This window comes from Balaenoptera borealis, assembly GCF_965194805.1.
Source record: "Balaenoptera borealis genome assembly, chromosome: 11".
Classification (NCBI taxonomy): domain Eukaryota; kingdom Metazoa; phylum Chordata; class Mammalia; order Artiodactyla; family Balaenopteridae; genus Balaenoptera; species Balaenoptera borealis.
Window position 1 is genome coordinate 21138366 of NC_138868.1, and position 17865 is coordinate 21156230.

General features: G+C 34.3%; 1 long non-coding RNA gene across 1 annotated transcript in view; it reads left to right on the plus strand.

Moving 5' to 3' along the window:
- The first annotated feature begins 10495 nt into the window (after window positions 1-10495).
- Window positions 10496-17865, plus strand: part of LOC309606608 — a 111071-nt gene continuing 103701 nt past the window's right edge. Inside the window, exon 1 of the long non-coding RNA XR_014231987.1 lies at window positions 10496-15132. This is a non-coding gene — a long non-coding RNA (uncharacterized lncRNA). The remainder of the gene's footprint in view (window positions 15133-17865) is intronic.

Here is a 17865-nt window from a genome sequence, read left to right on the forward strand (position 1 = left end):
ATGTTGATGAATATAAAGATTAAATGTTATAACACTGTTATTATTTACTGATTTATAGTTTTAATGCAATTCCAAATAATATTCTTCAGGACTTTATGATTTTAAAAGTTGATTCTCAAATTTATATTGGAGTCAAATCTTCCACTTCTTGATAAAGTTGGATAGCTTATTTATGATGAATCTCCCCACTGAGGACCATTAGAAAAATTAGAGAAATTGAAATAATGAGTACTTTGTAGCATCAGAGAACTAAGATGACAAGGACCTGAGAGGTAAACATCCTGGGGAGAGGGGATACATATTGAGCTGATCTCTGTATGTTCTGGATAGCTTTTCTTTTCCTATTTTCTAATCTTTAAACAGCAGGTGAGAGGTTAGAAGCTGAGTAGGCTACAAATCTGAGAAACTGACAGGGCTTCTGACCTTCTGTTAATGCTGCATGAATAAAAAACTATAATTCAGGAGACCTAGTAAACATTTCAAGCTTTCCTTTAGGACTCTTGAAAGCAAGCAACATATGCATAAATGCTAACACTCAGCCTAAAAACCAGCTTGGAATCAGATCAAACTCAGATTGAAGTGAGGGAACTGCCATAATTTGTCTGCCAAATCCAAAAGTAAATTCTACCAGGACAAACAGAAATCCATTCGGTGCCTTAGATGTTCCCTTCAATTTTCATAGGCAATGTCCACTATTCAATTAACACTTGTCAATCAAGCATACCAAGATGCAGGAGCAATTTACAAAGGAAAAAAAAGCAACAGAATAAATTGTGAAAATATTAAAATCTTTGAGAATCTAAGCAGAGATTTGCAAAAAAAAAGAAGCAAATGGGAATTCCATACTAAAAACACAATCACTGAAACTAAAAACTCAAAAGGATTTAATGTCAGGTAAAATACAGCAGGGTACAAGATACATATCCTGGAAGACAGGACAATAGAAAATAATCTAAAGCTTGAAAGAAAAATAATAAAAGATTAAAATATAAAAGAAGCAAGAGGCATATGGAACATGAAAAATATATTAACATAAATGCAGCTAGATCCAAGAATATGAGGAGAAAGAGAATGAGGCTGGAAGATATTTGACAATAAAATAATAAATAATTTTTCAATACTGGTGAAATATCATGCGAAAGATTTAAAACCACTATGGATGCCAAACGGAATATATACAAAGAAAATCACACCTAGACTCATCATGGCAAATCTGCTGAAAATCAAAGACAAAAAGAATTTCTTAAAAGAATTCAGAGAAAAAGACACATTACTCTAAAGGATCAACAATAAGACTTACAACAATGGAAATAATGGAAATCAAAATACATAGATACATAAGACTTACAACAATGGAAATAATGGAAATCAGAATATAGAGATAAAATCTTAGAAAATCTGAAAGAAAACAACTCACAACTTAGAATTCTATATACAATGAAAATATCCCTCAAAATTATGGCAAAATGATGATATACCTAGGCTGACAAAAAGTGAAAAAAATTGTTGTCAGCAGTCCTATACTTGAAAAAAAAACACTAATGAATGCAAAATATCACTAAAGCAATAAGGATGCACCCAACAGAAATGCATGCATACACGCACCAAAAGGCACGTTTAAAAATGCTCATGGCAGTGCTATATGCAATAGCCCCAAACTCAATAGAGCCAAAATGTCTATGAACAGTAGAATGTATAAATATGTTCTTCTACTTAAATTAAATACTATATAGTCATAATTAGGAACAGCTTGCTCCTACACACAACATGGATAAGTCTCACAAACATAATTTTGAGGAAGAAATCTGTACACAATAATAAATACGTTATCTGACATACTTGGATTTCAAAATCAGGTGGATTAATTTATGTTGTTAAGATAATGGTTGCTTTTGTGTTGGAGTGTGGGAAAATAAAACTGGAGGGTCACAAGAGAGCTTTTCCAGTACTGATTATGGTTTATTTCTTCACATTGGTAGTAATGAGTTGACCATATCCCCTGTGATATTTATGAATACACTTACGTTTGATATTTGTGTAAAATTATATTTGTTGAATTTTTGAATACTTGTTATTATCTGATGAGAAATATATTTAATTTTAAAAAAAACAGCCAAACACAATCAATAAAAGAAAAAAAAATAGTTACTTCACCTTTATATAAAACAGAAATATTAACAAGTGTAGTACTGATACACACAAATTAATGAAGGAAGCGGATTAGAGGATGCAGAGAAAGATGCAGTTATATATGGAAACTTAGTATTTAATACAGGTGACTTTGCAGATTACTGGGTCAAGGAGTAAATGTTCAGTTAATGAAGATGAGAAAATTATTTATTTCTATAGGAAAAATAGGATTTTGTGTTCCTACCTGACAACTTTCAAGAAAAAAGTAAAACAGACTAAAGACAAATGTAAAAGTAATAATTTACCATTTAGAAGAAATTATAGAGGTACGATTTTATCATATTTAGTAACAAATTCATTTATAAGAATAGACAATAAAAGTTAACCACAAACAAAAAGATTGGTAAATCCAATTTAATAAAAATTAAGATTTTTGTCACACTGCAACCATAAAGGAAGTGAAAAGATTGGATAAAATATGGGGAAAGATATTTGTAACACTATATAACTAACAAAAAATGTAACATACTAAACACATAAAGGATATCTATAAATCACCATGAAAATGGCAAAGCACTTAATAGAAAAATAGATAAAAGACCTGGATGGAAATTTTATAAAAAAAGAAGCATGAATAATGAACTAACTAGTGAAAAGATTTCAGCCTCATTTGTTATAAAAGAAATACAAATTAAGACCATAATAACCACCATTTTGAAGGTCACCAATGAGGAAACAAAATTCCAATTAGGGAGAATATTGTAAATCAATGGGAACTCTTACATAACATGGATGATAGGTAAATTGGAAGAATACTTTGGAAAGCAATATGACATCATCTTGTTAAACTGAGTAACAATATATCCTATAAAATTCATCACTATCTCTTCTTATACACATATCGTGGGAATTCTTGCATGTGAACACCAACAAACATGCACTAGACGGGTTTTAGAAGCACAGTTTATTAAAGCAGATAATTTTAATAACAATCCTGAACACCATAAGCAAAATTTAAAAGTAAATTAACCAAATTGTTTGATGGAATATTGTATACTAGTGAAAAATGGATTACAACCAGAAACAATAACAGAAATCTTATACTATTGAAGAAAAAGTCACAGAATATAACCTACAGTATGATGCCATTTATATAAAGATCTAATACAAGTAAAAACAAAGAGTACCTTATTTAAGACTCATGTATAATCACAATATTTTTAAAAAGAAAGTGGTGAATTTTATAAAATTCACACAAGTATGAAGGTCTATAAGAGACACAGGCTACAGGAAAGGAGACAGGCCATGGATAGGTGAAATGGTATTGACAAATGCTCTAGTAAGAGCTACACAAAAATAAGAGAATAGTGATATTTTGCTTACATTATACACATACTAAACAATTCTAGTTTATACCCTTATTTTACATAAAAGATAATGGAAAATCTACTTTTACATTTTGTCAATTTTTCTTATTTTTCTGGTTTGTGACCTTTCCAAAAATAAATTTGGCACACTGAAAACAGTACTACATATTCTTAAAGGGCTTACTTAGACCTCTTCAAGCATAACAGCACAGTACTGGGAGCGGATGAGATTCTTGACAGACACAAAGAACACATTGCCAAGCATAACAGAAGATCAAAAACATAAAACTGAAACTGTGAACTCTGGGTCCTCCTTTTCTATGCTCTTTATCTCTGAATAATCAAGTTTAATATGAGTTACATATATAATTTCTTGATTATTAAAAGCTATTACTATTTTATTTCCCTCTTTTTTTTGTTTTTCAAATACTTGTAGATGAGTCAATTACTTATCAGCAAAAGGTAAGTTCAAATCCTTAGTTGAAAATTCTTGGATTCTGTTCTTTTTTCTCATGAAATAATATTTAGGGAATGTGGAGATGGCTACAAACTTGTGTTGTTCAACATTATACTGTCAACATATGTCTTTATATTACATATACAATTAATGTCAGGATATCTTTACCCAAAACAGGTATTTAACACGTAACCAATCTAAAGAAAAAAAAAAAAAAGTTTGATACCCTCTTTAGCTATCTCAAATAAATTTTAAAAATATCAGTTTCCCATCCTTTATCCCATAGACCTCTATTGTTTTCAAAAAATGACTTTCCCTGTGTCTTCCTGTTAATGTTGTACCACTTCTCTCTTAAATAAAGTGCAAAAATTAGCTCCCTTCTTTAATAATTTTGTCTTCTTTTTAGCTAGGGCTGGTCCATATAAACGAAGCCACAAGACTGACATGTAGGTGTTACTATCACAAAGTAAAATACAAATATGTCAAATGATAATGTTATTACTACAAAGTTTTTCCACATTGTAACTTATCCACATCAATGTTTAATCTAACATCTTTTAATGCAGACAATATAATAAATGTTTTGTAGATGAATAGTTTTATAGTCTGTTACATACCTGTTTCTGAACATTTCTTTTTTTCTGCAACAAAGACAACACTCTTCTAATTGATCCTTTATTTTAAAGCTCCCAACACTTCAGGAGGATTTTATAAAAGAGCTGAAAAATACTTCATATTTTTATGGTAATCTAGTCATTCTTCTTAACTCTAGGTAAGATTCACTAGAAATCTCTTAAAATGTAAAATTGTAGCCTTCTGTGGTATATTTCTATGCATGGGGCTAGATTTTATGCAGTTCACCTCTCACTGTCTGTCTTGCTGAATCATAAGTAGGCACCTATAATCAATTACAGATCATAACAGAGATTCCCCATAACATTTCATTAGAAAAATGACTATTTTGGTGTCCCAATTTTTATTATTGGGATTGATGCAAAAACTTAAAATTATTATTTGTTGAAATAGTGATAATGAGAGGGATTTTGAATTAAAGCTGTGGGTGACACAGCTCATTTGGGTCTTCTGGCCTGACTATTCAAACTGACTACTAGTCATTTTCATGTGACTTGTAAGTTTTCTGACCTACTTGTCTTGGGGCAAAATTGGCTAATATGCCCCAAACTTGGTTATTATAAGAACATTGATCTTATGTGCTGAAAATCCTTACTCTAATTCTATCCTTGCTTTGCTCTGAAATACTGCCTGACATCAGAAAATAGTAAGCTTGTACACAGGATACATAACAGAGCAGATCAGAGTTCCTCAGAAATATCATAATTAAGGTAGTAGAAACATTATTTGGGGAGTGAACTCTTAGAAAAACTTACTCCATTGAGTTGCCTTAACTGAGGCAATTAATTTTCTCCATTTAATTGCTTTAACCGAGAATGCTTCTGAAAATTGGACTGATCACATCTATATCATGATATTCACTGGGAAAGACTTCAACTGTCCACACATCTTTGCTAGTCTGCTAAACACTTGTTCTACGAAAATTGCCTTAAGATTTACAGAGTGCCAGTAGTCAACATTAATTTGATTTTAATGGCTTAGGGTCTCACATATATTATATAGATGGCATTTGACCACATTATGTAGCAATGTAGTTAGTAACTATAGACCTCTAAATAAAGTGGATCCACTACACTTCCCAATGAATTTACTTCACCATGAAGATGGGTTTTACCAATACTCATTTACGAAACTTACCCCAAACTATATCTCATAGCTTTTATAGTCTATACATTCAGAAGTTGATAATATAGCATGCATCCTAAGTACACCACAAGAGGTGAAAAGATTAAATTCGGGAAATTTTTACTCTAGTTACTTAAATCTAATAACTAATTTGCTTTCTTTCTTTGTCCTTAATTGGGACAATATGTTAGTTATTTTCCTCATGTGAGCAGAGCTTTTAGTCATTTTGAAGCAATGCGTCTAAACAAATTTTGATGAAAAAATAATTATCATTTTTTTTGCCTTTATGACTTTCTAAAAAAGAATCCAAAAGACTAGTCTCAGGAGATATGATGTGGAATTTTGGTAAAAGTCAATCCATTAAAAATGTATTTTTATATAATTTTATAGTTATATAGAAAAAAACCTAAAAGACTTTAATACCTTAAACGAATATTTTAACCAAAAATGATTTATGTATCAATAGAGTTGGAGGAAGGGAACTGAAATTTTTTATATGGCTGTTTCCATTGTGTACATTCAAATTTGTCCAAATATGCTCATCAAATAAGTGAAATGCATTCCCTTTGGTTTCTTTTGATTAATATCACAATCTACTTCTTTGAATAATAAAAGCTATCCATTTCAATTCCCTAGTCATAGCTACAGCTGTGATTTTTTTGCCCTGAACTTCAAGAAGATGTAACATCTAATTCAATTCTACAGCAAAACTTATGCAAATATATTCCTTTGCTCTCTCTCCTAACCCATCTAGCCAATGCTTTTCAATCTTGTAAACTTCACTGAGTCATTCATTAAATGCAAAGTTTTAGATTTATTTAGGGCTTCTCTTTAATAGCATCTTCATTTTAAAAAATTTTTCTGAGTTATAATCTTTAGAAGTGAATGGCATCAGAAGAAAGAACATGAGGATCCCTTATTTGCCTGACATGCAAGTGATCTGCATTTCTACAATCAACAAAATAAGTTCATCTGAGGTGTCCTTTAAAGGGATTATAAATAATCTTATTTCCATTTTTTATAATCCCAGTTTAGTGATTACTACTAAACTGAATTTTTTTTTACTAGAGGGAACAACTTAAGGTTCCATAAAAAATTAATAAAAGAAACCTCAATTAAATAGAGTTAAAAAGTAGAGCCCAGGGCTTCCCTGGTGGTGCAGTGATTGAGAGTCTGCCTGCCAATGCAGGGGACACGGGTTCGAGCCCTGGTCTGGGAAGATCCCACATGCTGCGGAGCAACTGGGCCCGTGAGCCACAATTACTGAGCCTGCGTGTCTGGAGCCTGTGCCCCGCAACAAGAGAGGCCACGATAGTGAGAGGCCCGTGCACCATGATGAAGAGTGGCCCCCACTTGCCACAACTAGAGAAAGCCCTCGCACAGAAACGAAGACCCAACACAGCCAAAAATAAATAAATAAATAAATAAATAAATAAATAAATAAATAAAGGAGTTCCTTTAAAAATAAAAATAAAAATAAAATGTAGAGCCCAACAGGAAGAAGAAAGACTCCTCTTCTTTCTGGGAAAGGACTCAGCCAATGAGAAGCCATGGACTCTTTGTTTACTATAGCTCTCCCAACTTCCTTTTCCTCTCTGTAAAAGCATTCTCCTTCCCTTGCCTTTCTGGGACTTGCATGTAGCTTGTCATGGTTGCAGACCCTGGACTGCAATTCTCTACTAAACCTGAATAAACCCATCTTTGTTGAGGAAATATCTGGCAGTCTATTTGTTACAGGTTGAAAATTCCCACAGTCATTTTATCAGTGTGAGAGAAAATGAACCACAAAACCTGGGCTAGAATTCCTATGGAGGAGAAATCTGATATCTTCATTTCTGAAGGTATTGTAAAAGAAGGGGCACTAGGTGAGAAGCTGAATCTATAAGATGTAGGAGCTTTCTATAACTCTCTGTAGAACCTGGAATAAATCACTTAGCTTCAGTTCCCGCACTTGTGAAACTGAGACATAAATCTCAGAGTTAATGGGAAACCCAATGAGTTAATGCATAATAATTAAAATTCTGCATTAGCATAACGCCATCATGAGTTTTGCTGTGTTCTCATTTCATATGAAGTCTTATTGCTTATTACTTTTCTTTAAACTGAATCTTTAAAAACTTAAAGGTTATTTTCTAGAAGAAAACTATATCACCATTACAATGGAAAACAAGGATGTTTTTCATAAACAGCAGACAATCAAAAAACAAACACTTTGAAAACAAAGCAATGCTACAAAATCCTACCTAAATACAGTGTCAGCTGAAGATTCTGAGCCTGAGGCTTTATTTTTGTTAAAAGAGGGAGAGATTATAAAGAAATTGTGGTAGATGTTCTCTTTGATGAGATAAGAAGGCCAGAAAGAGAAATGGAAAGGAGTACCTTTTTCTGTCTGTGTTTCAGTGTTATTTAATGTTAAGACCACAGACCATCTAGTTATATCCTATAACAACGACTCTATGTGTCCCATACTTTGTGAAACATTACAGTGATAAACATAAAATGTTTAACACAGTACGTGCCAATGCACTTTGACAATTATACAAACTTAAAGTAGTAGTTTTGGCAAATTAAAAATCTTCATCAATCCAATTAAATAGAGCAAATTCATCTAGGGGCCTACTTCCCCAATAATTCATTTTCATTTCAATAAATTCTGATTACTTTGATAGGCCAGTTATAGTATTCCTCTTTTACACATTTGGTAAAATAAATAAGTACCAATAACACAATGATTCTAACATATGTAGAAGTACTATACCTCCATTCTGCTAAGACTATCCACTAAATTTTTATTTTGATTATTGTATTTTTCAGTTCTAAAATTTCCTTTACATTGATGTTTATATATTTTCTTTCTTTGCTGATAATTTCTATTCATTTGCTGGAACTTCCTATTTGTATGTATTTATTTATTTTTTGCTTCAAGCATGTTCTTAATTGTCCACTGAAACTGTTTTTCATGGTTACTTTAAAATATGTATCAATATTTGTTTTTCTCTTTCTGACTTACTTCACTCTGTATGACAGACTCTAGGTCCATCCACCTCCCTACAAATAACTCAATTTCATTTCTTTTTATGGCTGAATAATATTCCAAACTAACACAACATTGTAAAGCAATTATCTCCGATAAAGATGTTAAAAAATATGTATTGATAGTTCTAATATTTCTATCATCTTGCTCCTGGCATTTATTAATTGCCTTTCTTCATTCTCTTCAGATCTTCCTGGTTCTTGGTATCATGTGTGCTTTTTGTTCTAAACCTAAACATTTTTAAGTATGTTATGAGACAGCATGTTTAGCCAGTGTTGAAGCAAAGATTGCACCAAAGTTCAATGGGCAAGGAACACATCACGGGGCTACTGCAGTAGAGCAGAAAAACTACAATGCAGTCTCAACTCAACTGCACTGAAAGGAAGGACTGGAGAGTCTTTAAGAGCTGGGGATGGGGGCAGACTTTAGGCCATGTGTGTTTGCTAATTAGTTTTACCCAAAGGCAAAGTAAACTTTCTGGAATCTTAAAGTAGGGGAGTCATACATTTTTCTGTGCTCTTTGGCTGTAGTTGAGCATTTGTGGTCTGAAATCTCTTCCCTAACTTTCTGGCTATAGAGAGCAGGTATTTGTTGGGGTCATGTTTGACTGTGTCCATTGCTGTTTCCAGGTTGCCAGCTTTTTAAACTCCAAGTCTGTGATATGAGGCAAAGAGAAATCCCATGTTGATCTTTGGGTCCTGAAGTTTGTAGCTGGTCTTCCTTCTTCTCTTCACCTTTCTTCCTCTTTTTTTAAAAAATACTGTCCACAGCTTTTAGTTAAGCTAAAATTAAAAACTATTTAGAAAGAGGAATAGGGAACAGTACATCTGCTGCATATTCCTGGAGGCAGAAATATAATATACTTTTATTTTTAAATGAATAGTTCTTACTAGCTTCAACTGAACATTTTGGTTTGGAAGGCCGAACTACTTCTCTTCATTGACCTAAACTGTGCTGCTGCTGGAGATCCAAGCATTACATATCTTTTAAAAAAATTTTCATGAATGCCAAATACTGTTCTTCAATGCATTGAAAATCCTTTCTTATACTCTCGATTTTGCATGACAGAATTTTAAGCTTGGCAAAATAACTACTTATGAGATAGTGTGTAAGTTCTTAAATTCAATTCACCACTTATTGAATCTAATATTGGTCAAGTTGCTTTATCTCATCTAACTTCTATTTCCTTATACATAAAACTGAAAATTAATATTGAACTCACAGGTTGTTGGAAATTTTAGATATGATGATACATGTGAATTTTTTTAGCGTATTACATAGTGAATATAAATGCTAAATTGTTATTATTATATAACTTACATTGTTCTTTCTTCTGCCCTTTTTAATTCTATTTTTTAAAAACATTTTTATACAATTTTTAAAGGATACTTTCCATTTACAGTTAGTACAGAATACAGGCTATATTCCCCGTGTTGTACAATACTTCCTTGTAGCCTATCGTACACCCAATAGTTTGTACCTCCCACCACCCCACAACTATATGGCCCCCAGCTCCCTGCTGGGAACCACTAGTTTGTTCTCTGTGAGGCTGCTTCTTTTTTTTTATATTCACTAGTTTGTTGTATATTTTAGATTCCACATATAAGTGATATCATACAGTATTTGTCTTTCTCTGACCTACTTCTCTTAGCAAAATGCCCTCCAAGCCTATCCATGTTGCTGCAAATGGCATTATTTCCTTCTTTTTTTTATGGCTGAGTAGTGTTCCATTGAGTGAGTGTGTATATATATATATATACATCTTCTTTGCCCATTCATTTGTTGATGTACATTTAGGTTGCTTCCATGTCCTGGTTATTATAAATAGTGCTGCTATAAACATTGGGGTGCATGTACCTTTTCAAATTAGTGTTTTTGATTTTTTTGGATATATACCCAGGAGTGAAATTGCTGGGTCATATGGTAGTTCTATTTTCAGTTATTTGAGGACTCTCCATACGGTTTTCTACAGTGGCTGCACCAATTTACATTCCCACCAACAGAGTATGAGGTTGGTGGGAATGTAAATTTTTGCATTTACATTTGCTCTACATCCTCTCCAACATTTGTTATTTGTGTTCTTTAAAATGATATTCATTCTTTGTGCCTTTAATTGTATATGTTTCTGAATTAGCAACTTGACCTAAGAATGGAAAGGAAAGTTTCTGGAAAATTCAAGTGTATAATATGGACAGCAGATTTACACTTATATGTAATGAACTAAAAAGCATAGGCCTGGTGGAGGTAAGTTATTTATAAGGGTAGAGATGCATAACATGAATAGGAAAATTTTAAAAAGAAATCAGTCTCAGAGTGAAAAAACTCTATGGGTAAGATGACTTTAAACAACTTTATCCCACAAATAACAAATGAAAGGAAGTTTGGGATATTGCCTATACTAGAAGATAAAAATTCACCAATATTGGATAAATTAATTTTCTTACTGATATTTTTACATTTGCAAATATAGTCTCTTCCAGTAAAAAACATAACACGAAGATGTTGTGCACTGATGTGAACTAAGGATGGAGGTAATTTATAATTCTATATGTTTTAGTTTTCTGAGTACAGAATTATAATTACTTGATGGAATGACTATTTTGATGATATGAAGTGTGATTACCTAAAAATTTAGGGCCCTTTTCTTTTTTGCCCAGTACAGTATCTGACATAAAGGAAAAACTTAATATGTTGCCTGAATAAAACGTAAGAGCCATCACATGATTTTATTTTTCAGCATTCCCAAAATTTCTCTTTGCTTTTTTCTTAATAACCATGCATTGTATTTTTTTTTAACATCTTTATCGGAGTATAATTGCTTTCCATTGTTGTGTTAGTTTCTGATGTATAACAAAGTGAATCAGCTATATGCATACTTATACCCTATATCCCCTCCCTCTTGCTTCTCCCTCCCGCCCTCCTTATCGCACCCCTCTAGGTGGTCACAAAGCAGCAAGATGATCTCCATGTGCTACGCAGCTGCTTCCCACTAGCTATTTTACATTTGGTAGTGTATATATGTCAATGCTACTCTCTCACTTCGTCCCAGCTTACCCTTCCCCCTCCCTGTGTCCTCAAGTCCATTCTCTACGTCTGCGTCTTTATTCCTGTCTTGCCCTTAGGTTCATCAGAACCATTTACTGTTTTTAGATTCCATATATATGTGTTAGCATATGGTACTTGTTTTTCTCTTTCTGACTTACTTCACTCTGTAGGACACACTCTAGGTCCATCCACCTCACTACAAATAACTCAGTTTCATTTCTTTTTATGGCTGAGTAATATTCCATTGTATATAAGTGCACATCTTCTTTATCCATTCATCTGTTGATGGACACTTAGGTTGCTTGCATGTCCTGTCTACTGTAAATAGTGCTGCAATGAATATTGTGGTACATGACTCTTTCTGAATTATGGTTTTCTCAGGGTATATGCCCAGTAGTGGGACTGCTGGGTCATATGGTAGTTCTCCTTTTAGTTTTTTAAGGAACCTCCATGCTGTTCTCCATAGTGGTTGTATCAATTTACATTCCCACCAACAGTGTAGGAGGGTTCCCTTTTCACCACACCCTTTCCAGCATTTATTGTTTCTATCTTTTTTGATAATGGCCAATCTAACTGGTGTGAGGTGATACCTCATTGTAGTTTTGATTTGCATTTCTCCAATGATTAGTGACGTTGAGCATCCTTTCATGTGTTTGTTGGCAATCTGTACATTGTCTTTGGAGAAATCTCTATTCAGGTGTTCTGCCCATTTTTGGATTGGGTTGTTTGTTTTTTTGATATTGAGCTGCATGAGCCACTTGTATATTTTGGAGATTAATCCTTTGTCAGTTGCTTCATTTGCAAGTATTTTCTCCCATTCTGAGGGTTGTCTTTTTGTCTTGTTTATGGTTTCCTTTGCTGTGCAAAAGCTTTGAAGTTTCATTAGGTCCCATTTGTTTATTTTTCTAGGAGGTGGGTCAAAAAGGATCTTGCTGTGATTCATATCATACAGTGTTCTGCCTTTGTTTTCCTCAAAGAGTTTTATAGTGTCTGGCCTTACATTTAGGTCTTTAATCCATTTTGAGTTTATTTTTTTGTATGGTATTAGGAAGTGTTCTAATTTCATTCTTTTACATGTAGCTGTCCAGTTTTCCCAGCACCACTTATTGAAGAGGCTGTCTTTTCTCCATTGTATACTCTTGCCTCCTTTAAAAGATAAGGTGACCATATGTGCGTGAGTTTATCTCTGGGCTTTCTATCCTGTTCCATTTGTCTATATTTCTGTGTTTTTGCCAGTACCATTCTGTCTTGATTATTGTAGCTTTGTAGTATAGTGTGAAGTCAGGGAGCCAGATTCCTCCAGCTCCATTTTTCTTTCTCATGATTGCTTTGGCTATTCGGGGTCTTTTGTGTTTCCATACAAATTGTGAAATTTTTTGTTCTAGTTCTGTGAAAAATGCCAGTGGTAGTTTGATAGGGATTGCATTGAATCTGTAGGTTGCTTTGGGTAGTATAGTCATTTTCACAATGTTGATTCTTCCAATCCAAGAACATGGTATATCTCTCCATCTCTTTGTATCATCTTTAATTTCTTCCATCAGTGTCTTATAGTTTTCTGCATACAGGTCTTTTGTCTCCTTAGGTAGATTTATTCCTAGGTATTTTATTCTTTTTGTTGCAATGGTAAATGAGAGTCTTTCCTTAATTTCTCTTTCAGATTTTTCATCATTAGTGTACAGGAATGCAAGAGATTTCTGTGCATTAATTTTGTATCCTGCTACTCTATCGAATTCATTGATTAGCTCTAGTAATTTTCTGGTAGCATCTTTAGGATTCTCTATGTATAGTATCATGTCATCTTCAAACAGGGACAGTTTTACTTCTTTTTTTCCAATTTGGATTCCTTTTATTTCTTTTTATTCTCTGATTGCTGTGGCTAAAACTTCCAAAACTATGCTGAATAGTAGTGGTGAGAGTGGGCAACATTGTCTTGTTCCTGATCTTAGAGGAAATGTTTTCAGTTTTTCACCATTGAGAATGATGTTGGTGGTGGGTTTGTCATATATGGCCTTTATTATGTTAAGGTAGGTCCCCTATATACCTACTTTCTGGAGAGTTTTTTTCATAAATGGGTGTTGAATTTTGTCAAAAGCTTTTTATGTATCTATTGAGATTATCATATGGTTTTCATCCTTCAATTTGTTAAGATGGTATATCACATTGATTGATTTGCGTATATTGAAGAATCCTTGCATTCTTGGGATGAACCCCACTTGAGCATGGTGTATGATCCTTTTAATGTGCTGTTGGATTCTGTTTGCTAGTATTTTGTTGAGGATTTTTGCATCTATGTTCATCAGAGATATTGACCTGTAGTCTTCTTTCTTTGTGAAGTCTTTATCTGGTTTTAGTATCATGGTGATGGTGGTCTCATAGAATGAGTTTGGGAGTGTTCCTCCCTCTGCTATATTTTGGAAGAGTTTGAGAAGGATACTTGTTAGCTCTTCTCTAAATATTTGATAGAATTTGCCTGTTAAGCCATCTGGTCCTGGGCTTTTGTTTGTTGGAAGATTTTTGATCACAGTTTCAATTTCATTACTTGTGATTGGTCTGTTTATATTTTCTATTTCTTCCTGGTTCAGTCTCAGAAGGTTGTGCTTTTCTAAGAATTTGTCCATTTATTCCAGGTTGTCCATTTTATTGGCATATAGCTGCTTGTAGGAATCTCTCATGATCCTTTGTATTTCTGCAATGCCAGTTACTTCTCCTTTTTCATTTCTAATTCTATAGATTTGATTCTTCTCCCTTTTTTTCTTCATGAGTCTGGCTAATGGTTTATCAATTTTATCTTCTCAAAGAACCAGTTTCTAGGTTTATTGATCTTTGCTACTGTTTCCTTCAATTCTTTTTCATTTATTTCTGATCTGATCTTTATGATTTCTTTCCGTCTGCTAACTTTAGGGGTTTTTTTGTTCTTCTTTCTCTAAGTGGTTTAGGTTCACGGTTAGGTTGTTCATTTGAGATTTTTCTTATTTCTTGAGGTAGGACTGTATTGCTATAAACTTCCCTGTTAGAACTGCTTTTGCTGCATGCCATAGGTTTTGGGTTGTCATGTTTTCATTGTCATTTGTTTCCTGGTATTTTTTTATTTCCTCTTTGATTTCTTCAGTGATCTCTTGGTTATTTAGTAGCGTATTATTTAGCCTCCATGCGTTTGTTTTTACAGTTTTTTTCCAGTAATTGATATCAAGTCTCATAGCGTTGTGGTCAGAAAAGATACTTGATACGATTTCAATTTTCTTAAATTTACCAAAGCTTTGTCACCCAAGATATGGTCTATCCTGGAAAATGTTCCATGAGCACTTGAGAAGAAAGTGTATTCTGTTGTTTTTGGATGGAATGTCCTATAAATATCAATTAAACCCATCTTGTTTAATGTATCATTTAAAACATGTGTTTCCTTATTTATTTTCATTTTGGATGATCTGTCCATTGGTGAAAGTGGGGTGTTAAAAGTCCCCTACTGTGACTGTGTTACTGTCGATTTCCCCTTTTATGGGTTTTAGCATTTGCCTTATTTATTGAGGTGCTCCTATGTTGAGTGCATAAATATTTACAATGGTTATATCTTTTTCTTGGATTGATCCCTTGATCATTATGTAGTGCCCTTCTTTGTCTCTTGTAATTGTCTTTATTTTAAAGTCGATTTTGTCTGACTTGAGAATTGCTACTCCAGCTTTCTTTTGATTTCCATTTGCATGGAATATCTTTTTCCATCCCCTCACTTTCAGTGGGTCTCTTGTGGACAGCATATATATGGGTCTTTTTTTGTATCCCTTCAGATAGTCTATATCATTTGGTTGGAGTATTTAATCCATTTACATTAAGGTAATTATCGATATGTATGTTCCTATTACCATTTTCTTAATTGTTTTGGGTTTGTTATTGTAGGTCTTTTCCTTCTCTTGTGTTTACTGCCTAGAAAACTTCCTTTAGCATTTGTTGTAAAGCTGGTTTAGTGGTGTTGAATTCTCTTAGCTTTTGCTGGTCTGTAAAGTTTTTAATTTCTCCGTTGAATCTGAATAAGGTCCTTGCTGAGTAATCTTGGTTGTAGGTTTTTCCCTTTCATCACTTTAAATATGTCCTGGCACTCCCTTCTCGCTTGCAGAGTTTCTATTGAAAGATCAGCTGTTAACCTCATGGGGATTCTCTTGTATGTTATTTGTTGTTTTTCCCTTGCTGCTTTTAATATTTTTTCTTTGTATTTAATTTTTGATAGTTTGATTAATATGTCTTGGCATGTTTCTCTTTGGGTTTTTCCTGTATGGTACTCTCTGTGCTTCCTGGACTTGGTTGACTATTTCCTTTCCATTGTTAGGGAAGTTTTCAACTATAATCTCTTCAAATATTTTCTCAGACCCTTTCTTTTTCTCTTCTTCTTCTGAGACCCCTATAATTCAAATGTTGATGCATTTAATGTTGTCCCAGAGGTCTCTGAGACTGTCCTCAATTCTTTTCATTTTTTTTTCTTTATTCTACTCCCTGGCAGTTATTTCCACCATTTTATCTTCCAACTCACTTATCCGTTCTTCTGCCTCAGTGATTCTACTATTGATTCCTTCTAGAGTACTTTTTTTTTTTTTTAATAGTAATCTTTTATTTATTTATTTATTTATTTATTTTTTATTTTTGCCTGTGTTGGGTCTTCGTTTCTGTGCGAGGGCTTTCTCCAGTTGCAGCGAGCGGGGGCCACTCTTCATCGCGGTGCGCGGGCCTCTCACTATCGCGGCCTCTCTTGTTGTGGAGCACAGGCTCCAGACGCGCAGGCTCAGTAGTTGTGGCTCACGGGCCTAGTTGCTCCGCGGCATGTGGGATCTTCCCAGACCAGGGCTTGAACCCGTGTCCCCTGCATTGGCAGGCAGATTCTCAACCACTGCGCCACCAAGGAAGCCCTAGAGTACTTTTAATTTCATTTATTGTGTTGTTCATCCCTGTCTGTTTGCTCTTTAATTCTTCTAGATCTTTGTTAAATGTTTCTTGTATTTTCTCCATTCTGTTTCTGAGATTTTGGATCATCTTTACTATCATTACTCTGAATTCTTTTTTAGGAAGGTTGCCTATTTCATCTTCATTTATTTGGTCTTGTAGGTTTTTACCTTGCTCCTTTGTCTGTAATATATTTTGTCCTTTTTTTTTTTTTGATGGGTGGTGCTGTATTCCTGTCTTATTGGTTGTTTGGCCTGAGACATCCAGAACTGGAATTTCTAGGCAGTTGGATAGAGCTGGGTCTTGGTGCTGAGATGAGGACCTCCCGGAGGCCTCACTCCAATTGATATTCCCTGGATTGAGGTTCTCTGTTAGTCCAGTGGTTTGGACTCAGAGCTCCCACCACAGGAGCTCAGGCCCTACCTCTGGCCTGGGAACCAAGATCCCACAGGCTTCGTGGTGTAGTTAAAAAAAAAGAAAAAATGGAAGAAAGAAAGAAAAAAAAGGAGCACTGTAATATCAAAGAATAAAAAACCAAATAAAATTAGAAAGATAAAAAATATATTAGGAAAAATAAAACTATAATTGTAACAACTGCAGCAAGATAAAATAAAACCACAACAGAAAAAAGAAAAAAAAAGTGGGGGGGGGGGGGAAGCCAAAAGGAAAGAACAATAACAAAGTATAAAGAATAAAATAAAATTAGAAAAATAAAAGATTTATTAGAAAAAAGAAATATAAGAGAATCAACAATAATGAATCAACAAGGTAAAACAGAACCCCAATCTAAAAGAGGGAAAAAAAAAAAAACAAACCCTTGGCTGTGGGGGTGGAGTTTAGGCGGGGTGGAACTTAGGCAGGGGTGGGGTTTAGGGTGGGGCAGAACCTAGGTGGGTGGGGGGTGACGTTTGAGCTCGGAGTGGGGCCACTTTTAAGCATGGGGCGGGGCCTCTGCTTAGGACCTGTGCAGAAGGGGAGAGGCAGCATGTGGAAAGGAGGGCCTCTGGAGTATGGAGTTTGGAGGCACGGCCCTGAGTGAGGGTGTGTGGGTGGCGTTTAGGCCCATTGTGTTGGAGGGGGTCTCAGAGGGTAGAGGTAGGGCCCTGGGTGGGGGTGTGGGGTGGGGCTTGGGCTCTGCACGGCAGCAG